We start from the raw sequence: 6,594 nt of genomic DNA, 5'->3' as shown, positions 1-6,594 counted from the left end.
CAGGTTCTGTGCCTCCTGAAAGATGAATAACTATAGTTCCTGAGGAGACTTGTGTATATATATTGCAGGGGTAGACATCAAGTTGGAAGAAGGGTTGATTGGTATAGGCAACAGTGATAAAAATGAACAGCCCTCTCATCTGTCAGGCAGTAAAGTAAATTGGTAAGAACAGCCCTCATTACCGCAAGTTGAGCAGTATGCGTGGCCTCCAACTTCTGACCATGAGGTTAGTCTCTGGAATCTATTAACCCACATTAATGCCTGCAAAGGTGGTACTGAGTTTTACCTCCCCACCAGCAGTGAGGATTGCTGGGTCCTGAACACAGTGAGACAGAGAGAAAAAAACTAAACAACTTACACAATGGGTCAGAAAGAAAAATAACTGAACAATTTTCAAAAAAAAAAAAATAAGAGAGTGAAAGAGTGGTGGAGTAACATAACCAAAATTAAGGATGTATGGGGGAAAAAATAGAATTTCCTCCTGATAAATAGCTTTTACAATGCCTGGAGTTGCCATGCAGGCCTGTAGGTGTGGAGGAGGTCACTGATGGACTTGCTCAGTGGTAGGCTTTGCACACTACAATCCTGACCTGCCAAGCAAAGTGTGCCAATGGGCGTTATAGTGGCATGACTGTTAATGGGTATAATCAACTGCTTCCTGATTGGATCTGAGGCCTGCTCCATAGGTGGTGGTAATTCTTGCCTGCTAGTATAAACTTGGTCAAAAGCCCATGACTGGGAAGGTCGTGATCCCCACAGAGGAAACCTACTACTGTTGTTCTACTAAATATTTATGTTTATATCCACAGATCAGCACCACTAAGAGAGCTTGGTCAGAGAGCTTCTAGTGGCAGTGGGAAGCAGCTCAACACTGATCAGATTGCTGAGAATAGGTGGCCCCTGCTCAAGGCTCAGGGGACATTATAGAAGAAGGAGAAGAAAGAATGGAGGACCAAAAGATGTCAAGGAGTGCTGTGACATGCTGTCCTATGGACATGCCGTGGTCATGGGGCTCATGACCTTACAGGAGCTATGATTGCGCCCACAGGACTTGTGGGGGATCAAGCCACTCAACATTCCACCACTCACAGAAGAGGGGTGTCCCCTCCTGAGGAAGCCTTGGTAATCTATTGCTGTGGGAAAGGGGAGGCCATTTTGGGGTTGTGACCAAGGGTAGGTCACCTGTGTTCCGGTGGATGGCACCGTGCCCATGCTCATGCAGGTAGCACTAACAGACACAGTGGGTCACATAATAAAGGGAACGTGAGAATGGGAGGTGTTGGAAGGCTCAGGAGGAGCAGATGGAAGGAGGTGGGGCGAAATATGTTCTAGATGCGCTGTGCACATCTATGAAACTGTAAGGAATAAATGAAATAATTTGAAAAAAGAAGAGAGAATGAGGAGGAGATGGCAATGGGCTTTGAAAGTGTTACCCTCCACCTGCTGAGAGGATCTGCCCCCTGCTGGCCACACCCCATCTCAGGGCCCTGTGAGCCCATTCACTTGCTCCTCTTAAGCAAATACTAAACAGGCCATGAACTACGAGCAGCCATATAAAAGTCCTCAGACCTAAGTGTTCAAACATCTCAACTAAAGGAAGCAAACTCCCTACATGGCTGTGTATGGCCCCCTCACAAGCCCGTGTCTGTTCAGGAGGTCCACAGAAAACCAAAAACTGGCAGGAAACATCTGGGGCCTTGCACAGAAAGCCACTCCAAGAAAGACCGTTTCTTTTTGATCTGAGTATTGTCCCATCAAGATATTCTTGACTAACCATGAGGAAGGCAATATTTCCTCAATGTAGTCATGAAAGTTCTATGGGGGAGAAGATGCATAAAGCCCTCTTGCTGATCCACAGCACTGGCACGAGCCATCTCTGTCACTAAGAATCTGTTTACCTTAGCTGCAAACAGGGAACTGGATGTCTGGAGTCAGAACTCGGAAGTTCGTGAGCTTTCTCCTCTGCCCAGTGAACAGTTACACCCACCTCGGGGTGTAACTGTTCACTGCTACCTAAACACCTTCAGATTCTTAGGCTTAAAAAAAAAAAAAAGAACTTTAGCTTACAAATATTTCCCCCTTACATCTCAGCAGAGGCTATGAAATTTAACTGGAAGACATTTATGATTCTGATGAAAGGTGCTCATTAAATATAATTGTGATCATTATCTGGCTTCTATTTTTACTTTCCTCTGTTTTTTTTAATGTATAGATGCTATGCCTGGTCCAGAGAGCTGCAGAACGTGCATTTTTCCCTCTTCCACATATCTCAACTTCTGTCCTAGCCTGCAAGGTGGGTATTTCAAAGCCCCACATCTGACGGCACCCTAGCTCTCTCGCTTACGTAGGTAGGGCAAGCATGAAATTTCATTCCAAACGAATGCACCAGTAATCGGCTGGGTACAATTAGTCACTTCCTCATAATAAGGAGCAAAGGGCTAATTGTTCTGCAAGTGGACAATTGCGGCTGTGATTATTAGCCCCTGTCATTTTTCATCCACACATAATTGCACAGGCGGATGGGGAGGCTCGGCGGGCTTCGTACCTTCCACTCCAAGGCTTCTTTTCTCAAGCTCGGGGTTTTTTCCACTCGTCTCTGCCACAGTCGGTTGTGTTTTTCCATGATTGTCTTTCTCTATTCTATAATAGTATAGAACAGAACATAAAGTATAAATGCAAAAGCAATTTTGAAAAAAGTTCCCCCAGAATAATTTAAATCCTGAATCAGCCCTCTAGTTATGTGGGGCTTTGTTAAAAGTAATTTGAGTATTTACAAATGCGAGCTGCCTGTCGGCTGGAAAGGAACGAGGCTGGGAACATGCCCTCCGCTCTGCTCGCCCCAGTAGCCTATGCTCTTCTTGGAGGATCGGGGTGGGGGGGTGTCAGCCTTCTTCCTTGGCAGTTCTGCTACAGAATACTGAGTGTTCCAGAACTCATTCTTTCCAGGATTCTGTAATGGGGTAGTGGTAGGAAGTTGGTTTTCAGTGGTGGAACTTGTCCCTAGCCAGCAGCTACCCCACAGGCAGACTAATTGGCTTTAGTTTTAGCAAAGCAGAAAAATGGTTTGTGAAGCACCTGACGTTTCTCAGGAAGCGTACCGTACTTGTCTTTCTCTCCCAGCTTGCATCTCCCCAACCTGAACTCGGAGCAGACACTCATCAGGGCATCCGAGGGAGCACGGGGCAGCTGCCTCCACCTAATTTGCAAAGCTGCTTGAGAAGTCCTTGTACCAAAGGGCATCCCACTGCTCTCTTCCTCCAGAGCCTGGCAAGACAAACAAGCTCACTGACACCCGCGGTGCTACAGGCCTCTCTTCAGAAGAAAACTTGGAATGCTCAGGAAAAATCTTCCAGCTCCACAAGCTCTCTCGAGCTCTCTCTTCAACAGAAGTCACAGAGCTTGGTAATGCTTGGAAAAGGAAAATTGATTTGGAGGATTTGGGGAGAATCATACCATTAAGCAACCCTTTGATTTCTTTTTCTTTTTTTTTTTTCTCTCTCTCTCCCTTGTTCTTTCACTGGTCTCAAAGAAAAATGAAAGTCACTGGAAGATTCAATCTGTACCTGATGAAGCCGAGAAGCAGCTCTGGCCAGATGCAAGCAGGAAATGGCGGGCACACACACATACACACACAAACACACACACACACACCCCTGTGATCTTCCTGGCAGCCTCAAAATACTGGCTGTTCCTCCCTTTGGTCCTAAGAGCTAGGACCCAAACTCCACGGGAAATTGAGAATTGTGCCAGAATCCTCTTCCTGCTCAAATGAGTAGGATCCCAAATGTGCCACGTTTGCTTTTGTGCAGACATATTTGCAAGTCTGCCACAGTGTGAGAGCAAGTGCACCAATGGAGCTAATAAGAGGGTGCTGATCTGAAGAGCCTTATTTTGTCCCTAATGTTCACTCCCAAAGGAAATGTGCTCCTTACTAATAACAGAGAATGAGACCAAAAACATAGTCTATTGATCTGCCCCAGCCCAGCCGCCAAGGCTCATGCTTCCCCGCAGCGCAGTGCTCTCAGGGAGGCTCGGGCAATTCACCACTTCCCATCTGCCTGTCTGGTGCCAGGGCCACTAAATTTAAACTGGGGTGGGAGTGTGCAACTGGGGTGGGGCCAAGTTGACAGGCAATAGTGGTGAGAAGAGCAAACATATATGGGGCTGAGTGGAGGGCACTGGCCAGGAGCATGGTGAGTGCTGCCTAATGCAGTTCACCACTGCCATGGGAGCCTACAGTTCACCTACAATTGTAGAAGCTGATGCTGGGCTAAAAATGTTGCCCAAGACCGCACAGCCAGAAAAGGATGCCCTCTGGAGACACTGCCGTGTATAATGTTGCCCCTGTATCACAGCTGTTACAGGGTTGAAGATGTTGTGGACTTACGAATGCCTTCAGTTAGTGTCAAAATCACAGAGCAAAGAAGACCGGCTCTCCTCCTATTCCCAAAAATATACCCATAAGGCTTCTACGGTCATTGAGGGTGTATGTGATCTCTCTTGAGTTCTGACTTCTAAATCAGATGTGATTGTAAAAGCATAGTTGGAGGCCTTTATCCAGCATGGTTTCTTCCAGATTCACTTGGAGGTCCCTAAATACATTTGCAGTATGGCACACGTACTAGACAGATGAGCTTATGATCACGTGTCTGTCAAAAAAGTAACACACAGCACACGATAGCACGACACATCAGATGTATAGCCAGTAAGGCTCCATCCAATGTGTTACCTCACCTTAGTCCTGGCTGCTAGTCTTCCTTGAGCTACACAATGCCATCAGATGAGCAGCGAAAGCTCCACACATGTTACTGCCTCCCATGTCTTCATTCTCCTCTGATTAGGCCCATCTCCATATGACACAGAATAGTGATGCCTTCACTATGTACATAAATATTTTTTATTATTTTAAAACAAGTTTTCAGAGACCGTTGGGCTTTGCAATAATTAAATGGCCACTAGTTTGTTGTTGTACTTGTTTGTTAAACTAAAACAAATTAAAAAAAAAAAAAACAAAAGTCTTAGGTGTTCATTTTAATACAGTCAGTAGGATCTCCACAGATAATAATCAGGAAAAAAATGACACAAATCCTAACATAAAAATCCTTCTGAAGGCCAGGAGGCTATGCAAGAGCCACTGGATTGGTGGCCTGCATGCTTCCCTGGCTGGCTATCTGGGTCAGGGCCTGCTGGTCACCTGTTCCCTTCTCAGAGTCTGACTGTGAAGCCGGAATGCCATGAGTACTCCTTCTTCGGAACTGGTGTAGAACAGCAGCCAGTGTGCTTTAACAGAACATCTTCATTTGTAAGACTGTTAGACCGATTGTAGGTTTTAGACTACAAAATGCTTTCCTCCGAGTAGAAATGAGAGCCGTCCATAAACCACCGCTCTGCCTCCCCAACCTATACCTTTCCAAGTCTACTTCTCATAACTAATAGTGTTTCTCTTCATAGTAATTAACTCGAGGAGAAGCCAGCAATCTGCCTGGAGCTTAACCTTCACTGGTTTCCAAGGAAAAACAAAAGGAAAAGAATCCAACATTTGGCCCTTAGCCCAGTCCCTGTTCCCTGCCAGGACTGTTCTCAACAGGTGCCAGAGCGGGCGGAGGACCTGGAGACATCAATTCTGGGTAGCAAGTGCTGCTTCTCTTTCGCCTCCTGCTTCCTGGATCCGAAGATGATCATATTTAACCAGTGACCTACAGCTCTCAGGAGAGTATGGTGTTCTCCACTTCCAGCAAAGGAAAGCTCAAAGCCCAGGCTTCATTTTTTAAGCAGTTTCTAGCGGTGCCTTAATTAAGTATTAACCTTTCTGTGAATAATTAGAAATTGAATTAGATCATAAACGTCAACCAACGACATTTAAGACCCGAGCTGAACTTATGCAATGTTTCCAATAATAAGTGTGTCTATTTAAGATGTCATTTAAAAGTTCAAAACCTTGATTTGTGGGTGCCACTAAAGAGAACAGCTAGAGCCCACACAGTGGGGTCTTTGGAAGGAATCTCCAGAGAGATGAAATGTTTTGATCGGAATTGAAACTTACTTATGGTTTGAAGGTGAAAGATTCTCCCACCTCCCAGGCACTTAGGGAAATCTCGATAACACGTGTATTTACACTTGGACTCAGTCAGCTCTATAGTCACAAGCTATGATGTCTTTGTCCCTTCTTAACAAGATAATCCCCTGACTGACATCCCTCATCCAGGAGTGATGTTCTTGCTGCCTCTTATCTCCCAGAGTCCTTTCCATCTACTTAATAGAAAGAAATGGCTTTCTCTTCATCTGCCTGACAGATGCCATAAACCGCATTTGTCACCCCTGAAGTCAGGGCATCGATAACTTCTATGGGACAGAGTTGATAATCATCTCTCCGTATAAACTTGTCTTTTAAAACATTAGATAAATGGCGAACCTCTCCACACTGTCAGCGGCGTCAGTCAAAGTGACTCATGGGCTTTAGCAGCCCCTGATAGCAGGACAGTGCCTGCCATACACACTACACACACACACACACACACACACACACACACACACACATGCGGGTGTTTGCAGTCTATTGCTCTTACAGTGCCTCCTCCTTCTGGATTCTGGGCG

Source organism: Mus caroli, chromosome 4, assembly GCF_900094665.2.
Source record: "Mus caroli chromosome 4, CAROLI_EIJ_v1.1, whole genome shotgun sequence".
NCBI lineage: Eukaryota > Metazoa > Chordata > Mammalia > Rodentia > Muridae > Mus > Mus caroli.
This window is presented reverse-complemented; position numbering follows the sequence as displayed.